Raw genomic sequence first — 25541 nt, 5'->3', positions numbered from 1 at the left:
TTGGCAGGTAGTAACATACTAATATGTGTAAGCATAATCAGGTCTAACTGCTTGCATATAATCTGCTATTTGTTCCTATAGCAACACTTGTTTACATTATTAGTCAAATAATAAAAATTGTACTTGCATCCACTATCCTATCAGCATCAGGACGTTGACAAAGCACATTTCAAATGTTGCATTTTCAGCTCAGCCTAACTTACTATGCCACTATTTGTAATGTTAACATTTAGTGATGCCAACAGGCTAGAGTCTTCTCCATAAACCTCATATGCAGCCTCACAGTACAACATGACTGTCCTGTGCCCCAAATCCTCCTCCTCTAAGGAAGACCATATGTACATCATGCGTGTGCAAGCACATGGCAGCATAGAAAAGCAACAATATGCTAAAGAACAACATTAGTACAATGATACCCCAGACATGATGCCCTACCCCCACAGCTGTAAAATTCTGTTCCCAAGAGGTTCTTATGGAAGATGTCAGGAGGTTCTTTCTAGCAGGTCACCTCTCTGTTATTCAATAGTGATACTGCTAAGCAGTTTGTCCGTCAGCAAACATCCCTAAAATAGCAGATGTCGCAAAGGACATAAGCGAAGAGCCTGAAGACAGCACAAAACCAGTCATAAATGACTGCAATGGCTTGTAAAATGAATTTGTGTGTGGGGCATCTGTTCAGTCCCTGGAAGTACTGTGTCTTATTTTACCTTCACAAAGTTGGTATGTCTAAATAGAAACATTACAAGTACCAATTTTTAAAACCTTCTTTGCAATGAATACATTTTGATGGGGACATTTTTAATAAGTAGCAATGCAGCCTAATAAAGAATTACTGTATGTCACTTGTCAATAGGTCTGTAAATCAGAATTATTTATAAAGCATAGACATAAATTTAAAGAAAATAAAAGCTTATTGATCATTTATTAATCACACCTAATTGTACATCTCTCTCTGTAAAAATTCAATCTAGAAAAATATTGTTTTTCTGAATCTTTTTGGCTATTTACTTTGTTTAAAGTCACTATGTTAAAATGTGTGTGTGCATGTTTATATGCAGCCTTGGCATTACAGTTACAATATCATTTCTACCTTCTATATTTCTATTAACAAAATATACTGCTATGCTTTATTACCAGGGGCGTATTAAGGCATAGGCCAAATGAGGCCGGTGCCTATCGAGGCAGATTTTTAAGGGGCAGCAGAATTTTGAGTCCCTAGGGCCACTCTACTGAACTCAGGGCCGGGTGGCTAAATCAACCAATTATAAATGACTTAAATGGCTGGCCCAGCTATTGCTATCCTATGGGATTGTATGTGGGTGCGCATGACGTGGTGACAGTGGAGGCGGAGCTCACTTGCGCAGCCTGGTCTGGACTGAGAGGGAATGCAGTATTCTTCCTGGCTCCACCGCTGGATTGAGACTCACAAGGACTACACAGTGCAGTGTGCACTACACCGTGACCACTGTGAAACAGCATATGCCTTTCTCCCTTCAATACATCTTCATTAGGCATTAAAATACTTAAACGGATTAGTCACTAAATACTTGTAAATTTACTGTTTGTCTATCTGTCATACATGCAAAGAATAAGTATTTATTGCTGAATCTATAGAACTATGTGACTTAAAACACAACTGAAAATATGTTGTATGCATTTAATACATTCAGAAACAATACAAGTTATATACTTTATTATGATTGTATCATGTGACTTTATCCCCTAGGATACAATTCCTAAACCTATCATAACTACTGTTGTACTTTTTAAGTACTTTTAAACGGCCAGTTTGTATATTCATTACATATTTATCCAAGCAGATATTTTGTTTAAATAACTGTCAATCACCAAAGAAGATGTTTAAAGTTAAACAACTACCTACGGACAAACTATCATACAGTAAAGGATATTTTTTTCCGATATAAACACTTTAATCATCTGACTTGCAAAATAATGTCTTAATATATATATGTGTGTGTGTATGTGTGTGAGATCAGAGTGAATGCAAGCCCCGATGAACATCTACTTAAAAAGACATTTATTTTTTATTTTTTACACCCTGCCCCAAAAATATTATGTCTAAAAAAAGGCCTTAAACCTGGGGTGGGGTGGGGGGGGTGGGGGAGCAGAATTTTGAGTGCCTAGGGCAGCACAAAACCTAAATACGCCCCTGTTTATTACTAAATTATAAGTTGGTTATCCAATAGAAGTTATCATTTAAGATGCAATCAGAAAAATTAATTTGTCTCCACAGAATTGAGTCATTATGCTTGTCTCCCTTGCACATTTGCCCACTAAAATGTAGAGAGTGTTCAGTCATGAGACCCCATTTATCAAGATGTGATGGATTGAAATCATCCTGATCCGATCAAGATGGTTGACAGCCCCTGCTAGTGGCCAATTAGCTTCCAGTGAGCTGGGGGGGTGACATTGCACAAACATGTTTCCATATAGAATTTCAAGTACCCCCTCACTGATTATTTTATAGCTACATAGTAAAGCATTGCTTTATAACAAATGCAACCATTACTCAGGTCTTTTTTAGGGATCTATTCTGGATGACTGAAGTCAGACACCAGATGATCATCCACCCTCAAAAGATTTATAGGCAGTGGCCACTCTTGTACCAAACCTCATTTACATACATTTGTGCTGACTCTTCCATTAGTTCACTGTTAAATGTTAGAGCAAAACAAAGCTTTTACATATTTGGATATATTCCATTTTGTATCTGATTTAGATTTTTTTTTTTTTACTATGCTCGGAAAAACCTTTTAATTTTCATTATTTTTTTTTTGCGCTGTATTTTATAAAATAACTGAATAAAATTATGTGATACTTAAAGGAATAGTCTAGTCAAAATTAAAGGGACAGTCTACAATAGAAGTTTTATTGTTTTAAAAGATACATAATCCCTTTATTACCCATTCCTCAGTTTTTACATAACCAACACAGTTATATTAATATACTTTTTACCTCTGTGATTACCTTGTATCTAAGAACCTTCTGACAGTCCCCTGATCACATGACTGTGACTATTTATTATCTATTGACTTGCATTTAGCTTAACTTTCTATGCCTGAACACAGTGTTATCTATATGGCCCATGTGAACTATCAAGTCTTTTGTTGTGAAAAGCCATTTAAAAAAGCATGTGGTTAGAGGCAGCCCCAAGGGCTTAGAAATTAGCATATGAGCCTAACTATGTTTAGTTTCAACTAAGAATACCAAGAGAAATAAAGCAAATTTGATGATAAAAGTAAATTGGAAAGTTTATTAAAATTACATATCCTATCTGAATAATGAAAGTTCAATTTGACTAGACTGTCCCTTTAAACTTTCATGATTCAGATAGAGCGTTGCAATTTTAAGCAACTTTCTAATTTACTCCTATTATCAATTTTTCTTTGTTCTCTTGGTATCATTATTTTAATGTAAGCTTAGTAGCCAACCAATTTCTGGTTCAGCACCTGGGTTGTGCTTGCTGATTGGTGGCTACATTTAGACACCAATCACAAAGTGCTACCCAGGTGCTGAACCAAAAATGGTCCAGGTTCTATGTTTACAGTCTTGCTTTTTCAAATAAAGATACAAGAGTACGAAGAAAAATTGATAATAGGAGTAAATTAGAAAGTTGCTTAAAATTGCATGATCTATCTGAATCATGAAAGTTTACTTTTGACTAGACTATTCCTTTAATACAATTCCACAAGCAAAAACCTACATTCTAGGAAATAAACTAGTTAACTCTATAATAATTATATAATTTAAAAGATCAAGAACATATTTTTTATCCAAAGCAATAACTTATGTTGGCCAAGACTTTGATAGTTAATATATCAAGATAACTGCATTGGTTGAATTTTCAAAAGAAATAAAGGTGTCAAAAAATAAAAAAATGTATATTCAAAAATTTCTGATGGCAGCTAATGCTACTCCTAATAATAAAATACAGAAAGTAAAACTGTAAATGTAAATAAGTAAAAACATTCACATGCATACTATAAAAGGTGCAATAAAACTGCCCAGAGGTAGCACACAAAAACAGATCATCTCTTAATATTTTGTCATGGGAACCATGTAAGAGCTTTTAGCAAACTAGTGCTTTATTACTTCTTAGTACAATACTCTTACTAAAATGCTCAGTGCAAGGGCTAGTTAAGATCCTTGTTTGTGTGACCAATCTTCTAAATAAATCTCCTCAAGTACTATGTTTTTGTTTTTTTTTTAATGTAAGGGAACATTAGAGAAACATTACAATTGCAGCCATTCAAAGTCAACTAGAATGGTGGTGGTCTGGAAGCAAAGTTCCAACAAATTCAATTTGAATGTCACTTTGGGCACTCAGGCTATAGGTTTGCCACCCTTGCCTTTTGCTAACTGACTTAACATGACAGCTAACACTGAGCCCAAACCAATATAATTTTAGCTAAAACTAAAGCCTCAAATTAAAAATTGCCTGACCATAATGAAAAACATGTATTTCATCTATAGGAATGATGGTTTTTGGTCTGTAGGTATGATGGTTCATGAAACTGAGACAATATAAGAAACATACATTTAGAACAAGTTTTTGAAAATATAATTCTATTCAAATTTTTTCTACTATGTGTAGCCAATGGCTGCAGTTAAACATTATTTTTATTTTTATTTTTTCTTTACATGAAAAAGATTAAGTAAAAGTTGTTGGAATCGATGGAGAAACTAACAGGAAGTGCATGATTTGTACAGCTGGATCCCAGGAATTTAATGCTCAATGGTTAACAGGGACAACACACACAGAAAAAAGTTGGCTTTATTAAGCGCATCTATTTTTCAAAAATGAAAGCAGTTTACTATATTTTCAAACAATCTCTTTTAGATGTTACAAAAACATTTTTGAGCATCCCTTTCATTAAAAAAAATTGCTTTTGGAGCAAATGTAATCACAATGATTTAAAAATGAACATAGTAAACTCTAAAAAGGCCTGATTCAATTTGAAATATATAAACTAATTAGTTAATATTTAGGCTTTGACCTAAATATAGCGCAAAATAATTAAAATGAAAGATGCTACATGTTGTTTGGCATACATTTACAGTTAAATTCCATAATTATGTGACAAGGGGCTTGATGATCAAAAACTCTCTAGCATGGAAAGAAATAGGCAAAATCTTTGGGGGCTATTATTAGGCATTAAATTATAATGTAGGTGTCTCTCCTTTACATCTAGAGCCCTTCATAGCTGGATAAACAGCTCTCAAGCTAAACTTTGCCTTTCTAAAATTATTTGAGGTACCTCGCAGCACTGGCAATACTTCTTAGTTAATCTCACCAGAGCAGAGAGCTTTAGACCATCAGGTCCTGAATTCTGAGGAAGAAATATAGAAACTGGAATGTCATTGTTACAAAATATGCTATGAATACACTTCATATTAAACCAAGCTGTAGCATTTGATAAATACTGATACAACATAGTAATAAATAAACATTTCGGGGGCCATTTATTAATATGCAGGCGGACATGATCCAATATATCGGATCATGTCCGCCGCACATCGATAAATGCCGACAGCATACGCTGTGGGCATTTATCATTGCACCAGCCGTTCTTGTGAACGGCTGGAGCAATACCTCCCCCTGCAGGTGTAAATCAGCTAGCAGGGGGTGTCAATCAGCCCGATCGTATTTGATCTGGCGGATTGCTGTCCGTCACCTCAGAGGTGGCAGACGCGTTGAGGAGCAGCGGTCTTAGGACCACTGCTTCTTAACTTCCGCTTCAGCCAGAACTGAAGCAGAGTGGGTCAGAGGCAGCATCCACTGCTTCTTAAATAGACCCCTTCATCTCCTTAATGAACAAGCCATCCTCATAGCTAATTCCATACCTGGTGTTGGTTGATACAATAGAATCAATAGAAAAATGCATAATATTATGTTATTTTAAGCCATAAGTGACTGATTATTTCACCTATCAATATAAAGTATATTCTCCTGCCTGGTATAATTATATTGTGTATATCTATGTTACATATGTATGTTACATATGTATGTTTGTTATAGTCTTCTAAAAAAGCCAAACTGACATGTGCAATCAACAATTACTGTAATTTTGGGGCCAAAAATATTACAAATGCCCAAACATTTCTTTTAGCCCCTTTCAGTGGGTGTCGCAGGCTAAAAAAAATGATAAATTGGGAGCTTCTAAGTAAGGTTTTAAAAGGTTTAATAATGGATTTTTATATCCATATCTGTGCATATAATTCTTTATAGCAGTTTCAATTACATACAGTTAAATGAAAATTGGTGTATACTGCCATTTTAACTTGTATCTAAGCTTCTGCAGACTGCCCCTTATTTCTGTTATTTTGAAAGACTTTAATTTTAGCCAATCAGTACTCTCATAAATAACTCCACTAGAGTGATCCCAATGTTAGCTATATGGCAAACATGAACTAGCACTGTCTAGCTGTGAAAACCTCTCAAAATCCACTGAGATATGAGCTAGCCTTCAATGACTTAGAAATGAACATATGAGCCTACCTAGGTTTAGCTTTCAACACAGAATACCAAGCGAACAAATTCATGGGGGTATTTATAGGAACACCGGCTTAGAACATGTCTATGAGTAAGCACCTGTAGTGTGCGCAAAACATGTCAGGCATATCCTGTTTGTCTACCTTTGTCCTGTATGTGCCTTATCTTTTTTAAGGACTTAAAGCCCTTTTAATTTGCCAAACAAGTTTGGAATAAATTTTTTTTTTTTTTTTACCTCAATTGGGAGTACCTGCTACTTCTTCTTTTAATAATAAATGAGGGGCAAATAAATTTGCTCCAGTGTCACACCACATCAGGGTAGAACTGGTGAGTGAATGACAAGCAGGCATACATATATATGCTCCTATTACTAGCCACATCCTCATCTGGAGCAGAATGGTATATTCCGAAAGTGCAACTTTTTTATGGGGTTGATAACAATCCTGTATAAATGTTTATCTAATGATTTTTCTACAAAACTCATCATTAACGTCTACAAGGATTTTTTGTAGCTAAATCATTAGATAAACTTTTCTACAGGATTGTAATCAACCCCGTAAGTGTTTAACTCTTTTGAAGGAGTTTAACAAATGGTAACATAAGGGAATATATTCAAAATATATTAAATGTTCTTACAGAATGCGGCATTTTATTTTTTAAGTGTGCAGTTAACATTTTAGACAAATTTAGTGGTTAATTAGTAATTTTACATAAATTTGCACTAGCTTTAGGTTGCTGGGTAATTAAGCTTGTTTAAAGTTAAGAAAAGATGTTGATTAGTTCATATCCCGTGTGTGTGGAATATATAGATGGAATGTAATAGATATGCAGCAAAGCATTTATTTCTAAACAGATAGTAAGAATGACTTCAGGAAGGAGTCTGGAGGATTGTATTTCACAAACTGCTAAGTTAGGAACTCCAAACACATAACGTGGCCTTTGACAGCCGTCCTGGTTTCAGACAGTGATTTCATACAAAATTCCTGATGCCAATTTTAACCTCTTGTTTCATTTCCAGAAATACCTGAACATAAACTGCAGACATTTTCTGCTTCATACTCAGCTCTAGAAAGTTCCCGTATATGAACAATGTATCTATATTTGAACATGGGGTAATAGCTTAATGAAAACAAATTGTTACATTCAAATTTCAGTTATATTTATCTCCTGTCAAACATGCTGAGAAATTCTACATCAGGGAAATATGAGGAAGCATGGGATGAGTATGACAATAAAACAGATTGTGACTTCATGCCTGTTAAAATGAAATTTACTTTCTATTTTATATGTTTTGCATTTGTGTCAAACCTTCTTTATATAATACCTAAAAGTAAATCATAATTTTGCTATATTTAATCTCTTGAGTGCAGATTGTGGGACGTTTTTATGCCCAAGTAAGCCAGATATATTTTCAGCACTTTGCTATGAATCTGTGGATCACAGCTCCTGTGTTTGTACATATGGAAAACCATACATCATGTTTTTCAGGAGGAGTTCAGGTTACAAAAGTTTTTTTTATGTTTGACTCAAAAAATGATGTAATACAATAGATTACAAGTCAATCACCAATAAAATTAAGTTTAACCAAAGCAACATTTTTAACAAAAGGATTTTGAAACCACCTGATACTTTTAATGAGCATGCCTCATTATTAGACCTGTGCGCGGCAGAAAAATTTGTTTCGGTTCGTTTCGGACCAATTGGGATTTTATCGAATTTAGTTTTTGGATCGATTAGAATTCGGATAAATTTGAATGTATTCGTTTCAGATTAATTTGGATTCAAATAAATTTGAATGTATTCGGTTTGGATTCGATTCCTAGATTCAGAAGTTCGGTATGTGTTAAGTGGGATGTGCTGTGTATTAGACTAGTATTATGTACTGTATATTAGGTGTAACCCATCTGAATCAACATAAGTACCATCTTCACAGGTACCAACTACACAATATGCACAGAGCTAGAAGAGGTATATAACCTAATATACAGTACATAATACTAGTGTAATACACAGCACATCCCACCTAAGTACCAACCTCACAGGTACCAGCTACATAATGTGCCCTGCACAGAGCTAGCAGAGTGATATAACCTAATATACTGTACAATACAAGTGTAATTGTGATTAGTCCATGGCCATTCGAATGTAACAAATAAATCCAAACTAATTTGGATTTATTCATTACAAATGCATTCAGATTAGTTCATTTTCGTTGCTAAGGTAATTCGGAAATTCTAATTGATCCGAAGCTCCGAATTTGACAAATTCATCCGAATTTCGATACGGAACAAAACGAAATGCACATGTCTACTAATTTTGCTATTGTTGTCAAAGTGAAGGTCAATTTTCATGTGAAAGTGCCTGTTTTTTTTTAAAAAAACTATTAAAAACATCGGCAATTTCAATCATGAAAATAGACATAGCACCGTATTTTAAAAATACTTACCTTGTTCTTCTGAAATGCCGGATCACCATTCTGAAACAATGCCCCACCTGCTTCTTTCTGGTTTACTTACCCAGCAATGATGAAACCGGCTTCCTCCAATCATGGGGTTGCCTCAGGCAATGATTACCCCGGGGGGAAGCCGTGATTGGAGGATGCCGGAATCGTCATTTCTTACATATGAAGAGGCTTGTGACAGGCTGGTCAAGCACTGGAGTGGCTTCAAGAAGAAAAGGTAAGTATATTTTAAAAAACGTCTGAAATGTCTATTTTCATGAATGAAAGTGCCCTTGTTTTTAATAGTTTTTTTAAAAGCCTGGCACTTTCACATGAAAATTTACCTTCACTTTAATTGCTGCTCTTGGGCACAATCTGAAATACTGCTTTCACATTTAGGGCTAGAGTGGTGCGGCTCTTTGCATGTGTCGGAAGTAGCACATTTATTACAAGTGGAAAGTAAGCCATTCGATTAAACGCTATTGAATTTAACATGTGTTAGGATAGCGCAACTTCAGAGCTCTGGTTATCTGTTACGTGAGTCAAAAAAGTTGCACAAATCACATCAAAAATACATTTAACTGTACAGTTACACTCATAATAACACTGTCTGATAACATCTATTAAAAAATATTGCATTTAAAAGTTATAAGGCTCAAAGATATGAGATATGCTTTTTTGAAAAAACATAAGGCAGACAAATGGCTTTAACATTGAGATACATACGTATAAATGTTTAAATATGTATGTATATATATAGTCACACACACATATATATGTGTGTGTGTGTGTGTTTATATGTGTGTACATATGTATTTATGTATTTATACGTGTATATATGTATTTACAGACTTTTATACACATATAAACACATAAATACATATGTAGACATATATATATATATATATATATATATATATATATATATATATATATATATATATATATATATATATAAAAGTGCATTAGAGCCCTTTGCAGTCAAGTAGCTGAAAACATGAAAAATCATAGTTATGCGATATTCATATTTAATAAAGTGTTATACTGTGTATTGACTCTAGATATTTCACATTCCAATGTTCTTCACATAGCAGAATATGTTCTAAGTATTTTTAAATAGATATTCCTATATATAAGTATATATCTATACCTATATATAATCATGTATATACTGTATATATATATATATATATATATATATATTCTACCTGATACGTGCAGAAAGCTACTTCTAGCAAATTTATCCATGTATTATATGAGGGAAAGCACGCACCTGTGCAACCTGACATGTATATTGCAGTGTGCCAATACCAGATGCACAATATATCTTAACAATGGACTTGTTATACTAGAGCAAAAATGGAAGCGATATGGATTGCACTCCAGTATCTGGCCAGAAAAGTCTATGTATATATGTATGTATGTATATATATATATATATATATATATATATATATATATATATATATATACAGTATATTGCAAAGAAGGGCACTCTCAGGAACGTTTCGGCTCCTCACTGAGCCTTCTTCAAGACAAATTTTATCTATAAAAGAAAAACATGAACAAGAAACTTGCATAGTAAATAACAAGTGACAACATACAACAGAAACACCCCACACTACATATACTCTTTATACAATTAAAAACAATCAGATAAGCTGAAACTCTGTGAGGCCTAACAATAACAACCAGTCAAATACTCAGTGCCATAGGGTCATAACTTCAAAAGTATTAAACCGCAATTAGATATGCCAATATATGTCTAGAGCTGATTGTGGCATATGAGCATAATGTCGCAACAGACCAAAAACATATTCAAATCTACCAGGCACAACAACCACAAAGGCTGGATTGCTGGGCCACCGACTAATTAATATATATATATGTTTATAGTTGTAAAACATATAATCAAACAGCTCTAAACAATAGGATGTTTAAACTACAAATCGGTAAGATGTAATAAATATTATTGTACAAAATTTAAGAGCTGTTTAAGCATATTATTTTTTATAAAGTTTCCAAGATTAGGTGCTACTTTCTCTATAACCATTTTGGCAAATAACCACAGGTCTTATTTAAAAATGAAAGATAAATCAATTAAATTGGTTTTATTTCACAATTTGAATATCCACCTTGAGTATTGGACATGGTTTTCTCTTTTGATTATGGGGTTAATCATCTATAGCATAGGTTGTGCACGATTTCATTTACCAATAAGCAGTGGCTTGAGAGGTTGTTTTTAATGTTAATCCCATTTTTAAACCTTTTAATGAAACGTTATGTTTTAAACACAGTAACAAGACACATGATGCTGAGTAAGCTTTATTAAATGTCAAGATACATTTATTACTAAGAGTGCTGCCGAGTGCATTCTATTTAGGGGCTCAATAGACCTCTAATTCAGTAGATCGTATCAGGATGATTGACAGGTTAAGGAGCTTCTTAACTTCCGTTGCAGGCGAACCTCAAACAATCAGACTCCGAAGCTGCATCCGCTGCTTCATAAATGGAACCCATTCACTAAGATTACGGTATAAAGTCCTTATTACTTATTTAGTAGTGCAATTGGGAACCTGTATGTTAAAAACATAATTTATGTAAGAACTTACCTGATAAATTCATTTCTTTCATATTAGCAAGAGTCCATGAGCTAGTGACATATGGGATATACATTCCTACCAGGAGGGGCAAAGTTTCCCAAACCTCAAAATGCCTATAAATACACCCCTCACCACACCCACAAATCAGTTTAACAAATAGCCAAGAAGTGGGGTGATAAGAAAAAAAGTGCGAAGCATAAATATAAGGAATTGGAATAATTGTGCTTTATACAAAAAAATCATAACCACCACAAAAAAAAGGGTGGGCCTCATGGACTCTTGCTAATATGAAAGAAATGCATTTATCAGGTAAGTTCTTACATAAATTATGTTTTCTTTCATGTAATTAGCAAGAGTCCATGAGCTAGTGATGTATGGGATAATGACTACCCAAGATGTGGATCTTCCACGCAAGAGTCACTAGAGAGGGAGGGATAAAATAAAGACAGCCAATTCCGCTGAAAAAAATCCACACCCAAAACTGAAAATATAAGCAGAAGATTCAAACTGAAACAGCTGCCTGAAGTACTTTTCTACCAAAGACAGCTTCAGAAGAAGAAAACACATCAAAATGGTAGAATTTAGTAAAAGTATGCAAAGAAGACCAAGTTGCTGCTTTGCAAATCTGATCAACCGAAGCATCATTCCTAAACGCCCAGGAAGTAGAAACTGACCTAGTAGAATGAGCTGTAATCCTTTGAGGCGGAGTTTTACCCGACTCAACATAAGCATGATGAATTAAAGATTTCAACCAAGATGCCAAAGAAATGGCAGAGGCCTTCTGACCTTTCCTAGAACCGGAAAAGATAACAAATAGACTAGAAGTCTTTCGGAAATTCTTAGTAGCTTCAACATAATATTTCAAAGCTCTAACTACATCCAAAGAATGCAATGATTTCTCCTTAGAATTCTTAGGATTAGGACATAATGAAGGAACCACAATTTCTCTACTAATGTTGTTAGAATTCACAACCTTAGGTAAAAATTTAAAAGAAGTTCGCAACACCGCCTTATCCTGGTGAAAAATCAGAAAAGGAGACTCACAAGAAAGAGCAGATAATTCAGAAACTCTTCTGGCAGAAGAGATGGCCAAAAGGAACAAAACTTTCCAAGAAAGTAATTTAATGTCCAATGAATGCATAGGTTCAAACGGAGGAGCTTGAAGAGCCCCCAGAACCAAATTCAAACTCCAAGGAGGAGAAATTGACTTAATGACAGGTTTTATACGAACCAAAGCTTGTACAAAACAATGAATATCAGGAAGATTAGCAATCTTTCTGTGAAAAAGAACAGAAAGAGCAGAGATTTGTCCTTTCAAGGAACTTGCAGACAAACCTTTATCCAAACCATCCTGAAGAAACTGTAAAATTCTCGGAATTCTAAAAGAATGCCAGGAAAAATGATGAGAAAGACACCAAGAAATATAAGTCTTCCAGCCTCTATAATATATCTCCCTAGATACAGATTTATGAGCCTGTAACATAGTATTAATCACAGAGTCAGAGAAACCTCTTTGACTAAGAATCAAGCGTTCATTCTCCATACCTTTAAATTTAAGGATTTGAGATCCTGATGGAAAAAAAGGACCTTGCGACAGAAGGTCTGGTCTTAACGGAAGAGTCCACGGTTGGCAAGAGGCCATCCGGACAAGATCTGCATACCAAAACCTGTGAGGCCATGCTGGAGCTACCAGCAGAACAAACGAGCATTCCTTCAGAATCTTGGAGATTACTCTTGGAAGAAGAACTAGAGGCGGAAAGATATAGGCAGGATGATACTTCCAAGGAAGTGACAATGCATCCACTGCTTCCGCTTGAGGATCCCTGGATCTGGACAGATATCTGGGAAGTTTCTTGTTTAGATGAGAGGCCATCAGATCTATTTCTGGAAGTCCCCACATTTGAACAATCTGAAGAAATACCTCTGGGTGAAGAGACCATTCGCCCGGATGTAACGTTTGGCGACTGAGATAATCCGCTTCCCAATTGTCTATACCTGGGATATGAACCGCAGAAACTAGACAGGAGCTGGATTCCGCCCATACCAGAATTCGAGATACTTCTTTCATATCCAGAGGACTGTGAGTCCCTCCTTGATGATTGATGTATGCCACAGTTGTGACATTGTCTGTCTGAAAACAAATGAATGATTCTCTCTTTAGAAGAGGCCAAGACTGAAGAGCTCTGAAAATTGCACGTTCCAAAATATTGATCGGTAATCTCACCTCCTGAGATTCCCAAACCCCTTGTGCTGTCAGAGACCCCCACACAGCTCCCCAACCTGTAAGACTTGCATCTGTTGAAATTACAGTCCAGGTCGGAAGAACAAAAGAAGCCCCCTGAACTAAACGATGGTGATCTGTCCACCACGTCAGAGAGTGTCATACAATCGGTTTTAAAGATATTAATTGAGATATCTTTGTGTAATCCCTGCACCACTGGTTCAGCATACAGAGCTGAAGAGGTCGCATGTGAAAACGAGCAAAGGGGATCGCGTCCGATGCAGCAGTCATAAGACCTAGAATTTCCATGCATAAGGCTACCGAAGGGAATGATTGTGACTGAAGGTTTCGACAAGCTGATATCAATTTTAGACGTCTCTTGTCTGTCAAAGATAGAGTTATGGACACTGAATCTATCTGGAAACCTAAAAAGGTTACCCTTGTCTGAGGAATCAATGAACTTTTTGGTAAATTGATCCTCCAACCATGATCTTGAAGAAACAACAAAAGTCGATTCGTATGAGATTCTGCTAAATGAGAAGACTGAGCAAGTACCAAGATATCGTCCAAATAAGGAAATACCACAATACCCTGTTCTCTGATTACAGACAGAAGGGCACCGAGAACCTTTGTAAAAATTCTTGGAGCTGTTGCTAGGCCAAACGGCAGAGCCATAAACTGGTAATGCTTGTCTAGGAAAGAGAATCTCAGAAACTGATAGTGATCTGGATGAATCGGAATATGCAGATATGCATCCTGTAAATCTATTGTAGACATATAATGCCTTTGCTGAACAAAAGGCAGGATAGTCCTTACAGTTACCATTTTGAATGTTGGTATCCTTACATAACGATTCAATATTTTTAGATCCAGAACTGGTCTGAAGGAATTCTCCTTCTTTGGTACAATGAAGAGATTTGAATAAAACCCCAGCCCCTGTTCCAGAACTGGAACTGGCATAATTACTCCAGCCAACTCTAGATCTGAAACACATATCAGAAATGCTTGAGTCTTCGCTGGTTTACTGGGACACGGGAAAGAAAAAATCTCTTTGCAGGAGGCCTTATCTTGAAGCCAATTCTGTACCCTTCTGAAACAATGTTCTGAATCCAAAGATTGTGAACGGAATTGATCCAAATTTCTTTGAAAAAACGTAATCTGCCCCCTACCAGCTGAGCTGGAATGAGGGCCGCACCTTCATGTGGACTTAGGAGCTGACTTTGATTTTCTAAAAGGCTTGGATTTATTCCAGACTGGAGATGGTTTCCAAACTGATACCGCTCCTGAGGATGAAGGATCAGGCTTTTGTTCCTTGTTGTGATGAAAGGAACGAAAATGATTATTAGACCTAAATTTACCTTTAGATTTTTTATCCTGTGGTAAAAAAAGTTCCTTTCCCTCCAGTAACAGTTGAGATAATAGAATCCAACTGGAACCAAATAATGTATTACCCTGGAAAGAAAGGGAAAGCAGAGTAGACTTAGAAGACATATCAGCATTCCAAGTTTTAAGCCATAAAGCTCTTCTAGCTAAAATAGCTAGAGACATATACCTGACATCAACTCTAATGATATCAAAGATGGCATCACAAATAAAATTATTAGCATGTTGAAGAAGAATAATAATGCTATGAGAATTATGATCTGTTACTTGTTGCGCTAAAGCTTCTAACCAAAAAGTTGAAGCTGCAGCAACATCCGCTAAAGATATAGCAGGTCTAAGAAGATTACCTGAACACAAGTAAGCTTTTATTAGAAAGGATTCAATTTTCCTATCTAAAGGATCCTTAAAGGAAGTACCATCTGCCGTAGGAATAGTAGTACGCTTAGCAAGAGTAGAGACAGCCCCATCAACCTTAGGGATTTTGTCCCAAAACTCTAATCTGTCAGATGGCACAGGATATAATTGCTTAAAACGTTTAGAAGGAGTAAATGAATTACCCAAATTATTCCATTCCCTGGAAATTACTTCAGAAATAGCACCAGGGACAGGAAAAACTTCTGGAATAACTACAGGAGATTTAAAAACCTTATCTAAACGTTTAGATTTAGTATCAAGAGGACCAGAATCCTCAATTTCTAATGCAATTAGGACTTCTTTAAGTAAAGAACGAATAAATTCCATTTTAAATAAATATGAAGATTTATCAGCATCAACCTCTGAGACAGAATCCTCTGAACCAGAAGAACCATTATCAGAATCAGAATGATGATGTTCATTTAAAAATTCATCTAAAAAATGAGAAGTTTTAAAAGACTTTTTACGTTTACTAGAAGGAGGAATAACAGACATAGCCTTCTTAATGGATTTAGAAACAAAATCTCTTATGTTATCAGGAACACTCTGAGTATTAGATGTTGACGGAACAGCAACAGGTAATGTAACAGTACTAAAGGAAATATTATCTGCATTAACAAGTTTGTCATGACAATCAGTACAAACAACAGCTGGAGGAACAGATACCATAAGTTTACAGCAGATACACTTAGCTTTGGTAGCTCCAGCACCAGGCAGCGATTTTCCAGAAGTATCTTCTGACTCAGTTTCAACGTGGGACATCTTGCAATATGTAATAGAAAAAACAACATATAAAGCAACATATAAAGCAAAATTGATCAAATTCCTTAAATGACAGTTTCAGGAATGGGAAAAAATGCCAGTGAACAAGCCTCTAGCAACCAGAAGCAATAAATAATGAGACTTAAATAATGTGGAGACAATAGTGACGCCCATCCGGAACGCCGACACTTTTGGCGCAAAAAAACGTCAAAAATGACGCAACTTCCGGCGACACGTATGACGTCGGAAACAGAAAAAAAATTTGCGCCAAAAAAATCAGCGCAAAGAATGACGCAATAAAATGAAGCATTTTCAGCCCCCGCGAGCCTAACAGCCCACAGGGAAAAAGTCAAATTTTAAGGTAAGAAAAAATTGATTTATTCATATGCATTATCCCAAATATGAAACTGACTGTCTGCAATAAGGAATATTGAACATCCTGAGTCAAGGCAAATAAATGTTTAAACACATATATTTAGAACTTTATATAAAAGTGCCCAACCATAGCATAGAGTGTCACAGAAAATAAGACTTACTTACCCCAGGACACTCATCTACATGTTTGTAGAAAGCCAAACCAGTACTGAAACGAAAATCAGTAGAGGTAATGGTATATATATGAGTATATCGTCGATCTGAAAAGGGAGGTAAGAGATGAATCTCTACGACCGATAACAGAGAACCTATGAAATAGACCCCGTAGAAGGAGATCATTGAATTCAAACAGGCAATACTCTCCTCACATCCCTCTGACATTCACTGCACGCTGAGAGGAAAACCGGGCTCCAGCCTGCTGCGGAGCGCATATCAACGTAGAATCTAGCACAAACTTACTTCACCACCTCCATAGGAGGCAAAGTTTGTAAAACTGATTTGTGGGTGTGGTGAGGGGTGTATTTATAGGCATTTTGAGGTTTGGGAAACTTCCCCCTCCTGGTAGGAATGTATATCCCATACGTCACTAGCTCATGGACTCTTGCTAATTACATTAAAGAAAGTTTATTTAATCAAACGTTAAAAGAACATGAAAACCCCACACTTTTCTTTCATGATTCAGATAAGGAATAATATTTAAAAAAAAGATTTCTATTTACTTCTATTATCAAATTTGCTTCATTCTCTTGTTATTCTTTGTTGAAGAGATATCTAGATAGGTAGCGTGCACCTATCTGGAGCTCTGCCATCTAGTGCTCTTGCTAATATATAACTTTGCAAAACTGCTGCCATATAGTGCTGCACACTCTTGAACTTACCTTCCTGCTTTTCAACAAAGGATAACAAGAAAACAAAGAACATTAGATAACAGACTTAAAAGGGAAAGTTGATTAAAATTGTTTGCTCTAGCTGAATCATGAAAGAAAATTTGGGTTCAGTGTCCCTTTAAGTTAAAAAGAGTTAGCTCCTTTGAACATTTTTATCCCATATTATATTGTTTTTTTATTATGGATACCTTTTTTTGGTTTACTATTACTTACATTATTTAACTTAATTTGATCACCTTTGACAATATTATCAGAAAATGATTCCAAAGAAAAGTGACTGGAAGCAATAACTTTCAAGTATTAGCCACAAGGGCTTAAATGTTAAACTAAAACAATCTTTATTAGAACGACATATCAAAAACTAACAAAAACTAAATGGGTTCTCTGTTTCAATATTAAGTGCATGGTTAGTTTGTGATTAGCTTTTCTCAAGAGACTTATAATAATTATGGTTTTTGTTTGCAACAAATTATAAGTATCTATTTCACATACAATCCTTTGTATGAGTTATCTGTTTAAACATTTACATTTGTACTACAATCATTTATATTATCTTGTATACCAGTTAGATGATTAGCCCATTTTCCAGTTGGGATATTGCAAATGATTAATTTATTGTTCATGCTAATCATAGTTTTCAACCAGCAAGGATAAGTATTAGTTTATGATTAGATTGCAGCAACATGTTGATATCTTAAATTGATTTTTTCAGCCTCTTGGTGTTGATAATATTTTGGCTTTTATAACCAAAGGCCAATTTGTTTAACATATATTTCCATTTTTTTGGCAACATAGTATTGTGCCACAGTATTTTCTGTTTCATTTAAACTAAATATTCCATTCTGAGACTAATTTTACATCATGATGTTTTAATACTAAAATCATTTATTTTGTGTGCACCTACCTTATTCCACACATGTTGATTCATAGGATTAATTAAGTACAAACTAATACAAATGCTATGTTTTTAACTCATTCCCATTGTTTTTATCTGTAATTCTAATAATACATTTTGATTTTAATATTTAACATTCAACATAGTTCTTTCATGCACCCCTGTGCTTAATAGCTTTATTTGGGGTTCTATTGGGTACTTTGAGCATGCATTGTGCCTCAATTTAATGACTACATTCTGGAATTCTAATCTGTAGTGGTTCAGTGGATTCTTAGGAGTATTGTGGGGACCTGTGCTGTATGTCCTTTCTTTATAAGACTTCCTTTGGCTCTAGTTGGGTTTCCTGTTTTTTAAGTGTAGACATGCAACGACGATATATTCATATTCTGTCAATTCATTGCAGATTCTATTAAGGCCAATGGGTTGTCATGGGAGAACATGATTTCTCCATGCACCCCTTTGTTTGTTGCATTCTCTAGCAGTCTGGCTAGCAGTGATCTAGGGGGTGGGTACATGATCCCCCTCATATGCCTTCTTTTTTTTTAGATTCATAGGGGTGGATTTACCAAGAAGCGAATGCTGCAGTCAACCCCTGAAGTATCCTGCTTGCCCTAAACTTAAGTTAAAAAGCAGTGGTCATAAGAGGTGGCAGACCGCAATAATCCTGATCCGATACGATCGGGATGATTGACACCCCCTGCTAGCAACCGATTGGCTGTGAATGTGCAGGGGGCGGTATTGCACAATCATTTCACCAGAAATGCTTGTGCAAAGTTAAATGCCGACAGCGTATGCTGTCGGTATTTAACGATGCAGGGCAGACATGATTGGCTATAGCGAATCATGTCCATCCGGGGTATGATAAATCTACTCCATAGGGTCAAAATAGATCCCTTATATACTTTTATATTTTAAGCTGCTGTGTAGTGAGTTTAGTTCGATCTGCTTGAACAGACTGTTACTAGTAAAACAAATAGGACTAACAATATTCTTGTAAAATTGCACTTGTGTTCTACTTGGAACTTGAGATTGGATTATTTTTTTAGTAAAGGAAAGGAGTTTGTGTGTAATTGAAACAATAATAAGCTATCTCCTCTGCACAGATGAAGAGTATAATTCCTTGTTATACAACCCTTGTATTAGCTATGTAATTGATTGAATTGTAGCTGGTACTCTGGGGGTTAACAAAATGCATGCACTGTTGGTCCTAAAACAAGTACAGCAACACATATGGAACCATACTTTTTTTAACTAAGGTGAGGGAATTCTCTTCAATTTCTATGTCACTCCAGGAAGTCACTATAATTGTAGAGCAAGATTAAAACTGGTAGTAAACTAAATGTTCTGTATAAAACATAAAACATGGACATATTTAAACACTTGAGGTATAAGTATTCAGAGTTGTCCAAAGTGTATACTGAAAAGCTGGAAACAGACCCAATTTTGGGAAAACATTTAAAAAAATTGATATATTCTGTCCCTGTAGAACATAAAACGTGGTTATTAACTTTATCATAGCTTTATGAAAGAAAATGAAGAGCGAAGACAAGCATCTAGGAGCCACTTTTGCTCACCATATTTTTTTATTTTTTTAAAATTGTCTGCATATTATTTTAATATTTATTGTGGCCACATAAAAATTATTAAAAACTAGAGTGGAGGACAGTTAAATGTGTTTCCGAAGAGAAATATAGCACTAGTACAGATATTTTGTGAAGTAAAATAATATGTTAGTTTTAGTTCTTTTTTTTTCTTAGCATGTTTCCTAGGATAAAATTCTTGCCACATAAGTAAACAAGTGATCCCTCTTCACTTTTAATTTCTCTGTGGAGGCTCTGAAATTGTTACATAACTGCATTGGGTATAACGATGTCACACCCATAAAGGAAGTGCTCTGTGGCACAAAGCCCATAGGATCCCTCATTTCAAGGTGTTGATTCTGCCAATAAGATGGGTGGAAACTAATATGTTGTTTGACAGAGGAGAAGGGGAGTGTAATGGAATCTTACCTCCCTCCCAATTTAACATAGGGACAAACCAACCCTTAATTTTGAAGATAAAAAGACCATCTTCTTCCTCTATGATACAGGTGATCATCTTAAGAGACATTACTCACTTGACCTACGGGCCACTAAGGGGATTTTCTATCAGTGGTAGGAGGATATTATGGAGCCCTTATATAATCTTTGATTTACTCATTAATGAATACGACCCTTCATTTAAGAGAGGATTTCTTTGCATTGAACTGGTGGTTACACACATCTTTTCAGATGGTCAACATGGAAATAAATAATTCTTTAAAGCAAGTCATAGCTTTACTTCCTATTTTCTTCTGCATAATTATGTATGCAAATGCATTCTTATTAGCACTGCAGGTGCTGTGACAGGGGTAGGGATAAGCTACCAAGGGGCAGGGTTGCTTGTGTCATGGGTAGGGCTGGGATGTTCCCTGGGCAGGTACAGCTAAAATTGTGGGTAACCTGGGCAAAGGGTTAGTGGGAAAATAAGGGCTAAGCACAGTAGGGGGACATATAGTGGGCCAGCCATGATGTGGGAACGGGGGCTAGTGCCCCCCTTGCTTCCCCAGCAACACAATTGCATAATGTAAAAGTCAGAAATCCTGACATTCTAATAGTAGGGTTTTGGTGCAAGTATTTCATTGTTGGAGCTTTGTATTTTTTAATTTTTTATTATTTTTATTGCTAATTATTTTCTCCATAAATTCCAAAGTTATGTAAAACACAGTCATAGGGCTCCATGTACTAAGCAGTGTAACCTGCTTTTGAGCCCTTGTGGTGCAGCTAGCAAGCCTGTTCCCCCAATGTAAGAAGCATCAGTCATCAGACCACCGCTTCTTACAATCTACACCACCTCAGAGGTGACAGATTGAAATCACACGATTGGTTGCATAAGAAAAGGCGATAGCATTACACACTCAAGTAAGGGTGTAATAGGGTAGCGGTTGCACAGGGTCCATTGTCAAAGCCGTGCAGATAGTTTCTTAAGTTGAGAACCTTGTCTGCATGGCCATTAGTACATGGGGCCCATAGAATCCATACATTTGATTCTTTAGCATGTTGAACTGCTGCCATATGTGCAATGATAATATGTATATGTTGAAATATTTAAAGAAATAATGACCATGCAATTGCCACATTTTCTTAAAAAAATATAATGGTGGCATTTCTCCATTTCTACAAACTTAAGTTTATTTTTAAAGTCCTTGATCTCCTGAGATAAACAGTTAAAGGGATATGAAACCCTTATTTTGTTTCTTTCCAATTTACTTCTGTTATCAATTGTATTTATTTATTTTGGTATCCTTTGTTGAAGAAGTAGAAATGCACTACTGGGAGCTAGCTGAACACATCCGGTGAGCCAATAACAAGAGGCAAATTATGTGGAACTACCAATCAGCAGATATCTCCCAGCAGTACATTGTTGCTTTTGAGCCTATGTGATTATGCTTTTCAACAAAGGATACCAAGAGACGGAAGCAAGTTAGATAATAGAAGTAAATTGGAAAGTTGTTTAAAATTATATTTACTATATAAACCAGGAACATTTAATTTTGACTTTACTGTGCCTTTAACGGTTTTAAAATTACTGTTTAATGAAATAAGTGAAAAGGACAGGAAATGGTTTCAGCAAAGGGGTGTGAAAATACTCATCACTAAAAGGTTAAACTATGTTCTAGCAAGTGGTTTCTTTAGCTTCCAAATATAAACCTATAATGCTTGTGGACAACTTTATTTTTTTATTGTTTTGTAGTACTCAAATATGATCAATTGGCCCTCTTACAGTTTTCCAATTCTTTTGATTAACCCCTGGTTACCAGAGTCACTTGCAACACAATCTAGCTCACTGGTTAAAACATTAAACCTAATTTGGTCTTTGCCGTTTGTTTAGTATTGCCAAGCATGCTATGGGTTCTTACTATATAAACTTCAATTACCACTTTCTAACACTATTCGTGTGCTAATATTAAGTATTTCACAATCTAACTTTAGGGCATGACCTCTTCTTTCAAACATATTTCTACTGTGTTAAACCCTTCAATGTAATGGAATCTCACTTTCAAATTCTACTTTTCTGTTTTTCATCTAAACTATAGATCTTAATGTAAAACTATGCCATTCCTTAAACTCTTAATACTTTCATCTTTAATATTAATTAATCGTATTCATTGTGCCCAGCTATGCACATCTACAGAATATATATGAACTATTTACTACATCCTTTCATACAATAATCTATTTCAAAATTAAAAATTAATTCTTCTACATTATACATGTGCATATATGAATGGATTTGGTACTGATCTTTTTAATGCGTGAAATAAGAGCAGCTGTCCCTGTGTATCTCAGCGCTCTGATGATTGTCTTTAAAAAGTTAAAGGTTACCTGGGGATACAGATCTGATTCATATTAATTTAAAGCCAAGAAAGACCAATGCTTTCTGGGATTTAAGGCAACCAAATCATTATTTGCTGTACAGAATAAGCTAAAATAAATAGGATATGGTACAAAAAAATATTATCACGGAATACAATAAAACACACTAATGACTTCAGAAAAATTCGGAATCCGTTAACTGAATAGAAAGCCAATGAGAATAATGAAATTATTTGCCGACATAAGGTATTGCAATCCCCCTTGACTTTTTTTCACTTTAAATACTTTTCAGTTGTTTATTCAATAAAAACATTCAAGCTGCAAATACGAAATAATTGAATTCAAGGAATTGGCTTTTTCCTGGAACACTGGAAGAATTGTAACTTTAAAAACAATAATGTAGCTTGAAATTGAACTTTTTATTTTTTAATATTAAATACTTGAAAATCCTATGAAGGAATAACTGCCCAAGTGCAGTAAGAAATTGCAATGCAAACCAAATATAAATTTACCTAATGGTGTGGCACTCGCTTCCATAATAATACTATTCAGAGTTTCACTACACCAGCGACTTTTAAACTAAATGCAGACAGGCAGAACATATTTTATTATTAAATACAGAGAATGCCATTGAATTTTTACTTTAGGTGATTTAAAAGTAAGTTTATCCTTCTTGGTTTCATTACTTGCTCAAATATCCAGGTATAGGGGATAAATCACTTCAAACACTGTCTTTTTCTAAGCAACAGAACACAACTTGAGCTAAATCATTGATACAAAGTAAAAGGATGCTTATTTGTCTTTGCCATTGACAGTAATCTATGTACATTTATTATCCTACCTATAAAATGATGTCGCTTGTATATATATTTCAGTGTTTATAGCGTCTGTTTCCAGCATGTCACAAGCAGAACAATGCATGAACGGATAAAGTACTTCACAATACAAGAAAAATGAGGAAAATGCTGACCTGAAAAACTTACTACATTCATTAGAAGAAATTACAACTTTATTACCTCACATGCTTTTTTTTTTATAATACTTAAATAATATTAAATATTTTTTTCACTGCTAAAAGTTGCAGTTTAATAATTCCTTTCAAGTTAATTCAGTAAAGTTTGTAAATTATTTTCTCTCTTGGTGAATACAAATGAATTTGTATATTTGTATATTTAGATACTTGACAGATAAGCAAGTCAGACTTACCTCTCACTTCTTAGATACTCCTCAAGTGTATATAAGAAATGTATTGATGAATTCATATAAATAAATTGTTCTTCTCCTCCTTGGCAGATTCTGTATTTTGCTTATATTTTGTGCCTAGCTTTTTGTATACAGTAATTCCCAGTCCCCGTTATATCAGCAAGCTTGTGGAGACCAGCTCCACTCAGTATATGTCTCTCTCTCACACAAGTTAATGGTGACAGCTGATTTTATTTTTGCTTGCATGCAAAAAGGTGGAACTTTACATCTATTTATAGGCCCTGAGTCTTGTATGCCAATGTCTGAGTCAATCACTGGCTTAAGAAACCAGTTTGTAAAGACATCTAACTCTGTCCATTTATTAATATATGACCTGTTTAACACTTTTTCTTTTTACTTGGCTATTTCTTCTTTTTTTTGTATCTTTTCACATAAATGTTCACATAATATGAGACTAATGAGACATTTTTATACATAACCAAAACCTATATTTTCAAAAATCCTCCTTACTAAGCTAAAAGTTGTGCTCTTTAATGGTATAATACTCTAATGTTCTGCATTACAGTACATTGTGAATATTAAGGATATTCTGATACTATTAATAAACTGAATATTTGAAGATGATCTCTAATACATGGAAAGAGGAGAAAAATTAAAGTGTAAGGACACAATACGTAATCACTTTGCAAAATCTAAAGCTGATAATATGTAGGTAAGTACAGTATGTAAAAGTTTACAAAAGGGAAAAAGAGAAATGTAATAAAAAAATGTAATAAAAAATGAAGGTAATTTTTAATAAGGATTTGATATGTCTTATGACAGTAGAATTTTTTTGTTCCTGCTTTCTATCTAATTTGAGGTCACCTCCATGATAAGCTGCCACTTATAATGTGACAGTGATGTAATATAACACATCCACAGCTTCTTTACCATAATAAATAGAATAATACTTGTCACCAGTACAGACTTCCTGTTAACCTCGCAAGCATTGTTGTGCGCATCCTCAGTGCTAGCCACATGTCACCAGCAATGTATGTAATGATGTATAATTATATTAATAATGCCCAGGTTTATATAAACTTTTAGGAAAACCATTTCTTTAAGTGGAGATTAAAGTGATGGTAAATCCATGCGTATAACAAACGCTAGGATTTACCCTCACTAAAAATAAACATTAGTCATCACTTTCTAAAAAATGGGTGCTAAACTCACCCTATCTGTGTGGCAAGTATATCGCTAACTCAGTGCCTCCACCCGCCCACGACACAGTGAGCTTCTCCAATGAGGTGACGTTTCCACCTCTAGCTGTGCTAGGATGTCAGTTGACACGCAGGGCTATTGGTTTAGAGGTGGAAACGTCACCTCATTGAAGAAAAGCCCTGAGTAAGCAATATACTTGCTGCACAGATAAGGTGAGTATTTTTTAGAAAGTGATGAAAGAAACTAATAT

The 25541-nt window shown here is 35.1% G+C and overlaps 1 protein-coding gene across 1 annotated transcript in view; it reads right to left on the bottom strand.

The window, feature by feature from the left end:
* XIRP2 (xin actin binding repeat containing 2) overlaps positions 1 to 24313 on the bottom strand; it is a 247932-nt gene extending 223619 nt beyond the window's left edge. The window contains exon 1 of the mRNA XM_053698393.1: positions 24095 to 24313. The gene's annotated coding sequence lies outside the window, so the exon portion shown is untranslated. The remainder of the gene's footprint in view (positions 1 to 24094) is intronic.
* Between the last annotated feature and the right edge of the window lie 1228 nt (positions 24314 to 25541).

Source organism: Bombina bombina, chromosome 1 (genome assembly GCF_027579735.1).
Source record: "Bombina bombina isolate aBomBom1 chromosome 1, aBomBom1.pri, whole genome shotgun sequence".
Classification (NCBI taxonomy): domain Eukaryota; kingdom Metazoa; phylum Chordata; class Amphibia; order Anura; family Bombinatoridae; genus Bombina; species Bombina bombina.
This window is presented reverse-complemented; position numbering and strand designations above follow the sequence as displayed.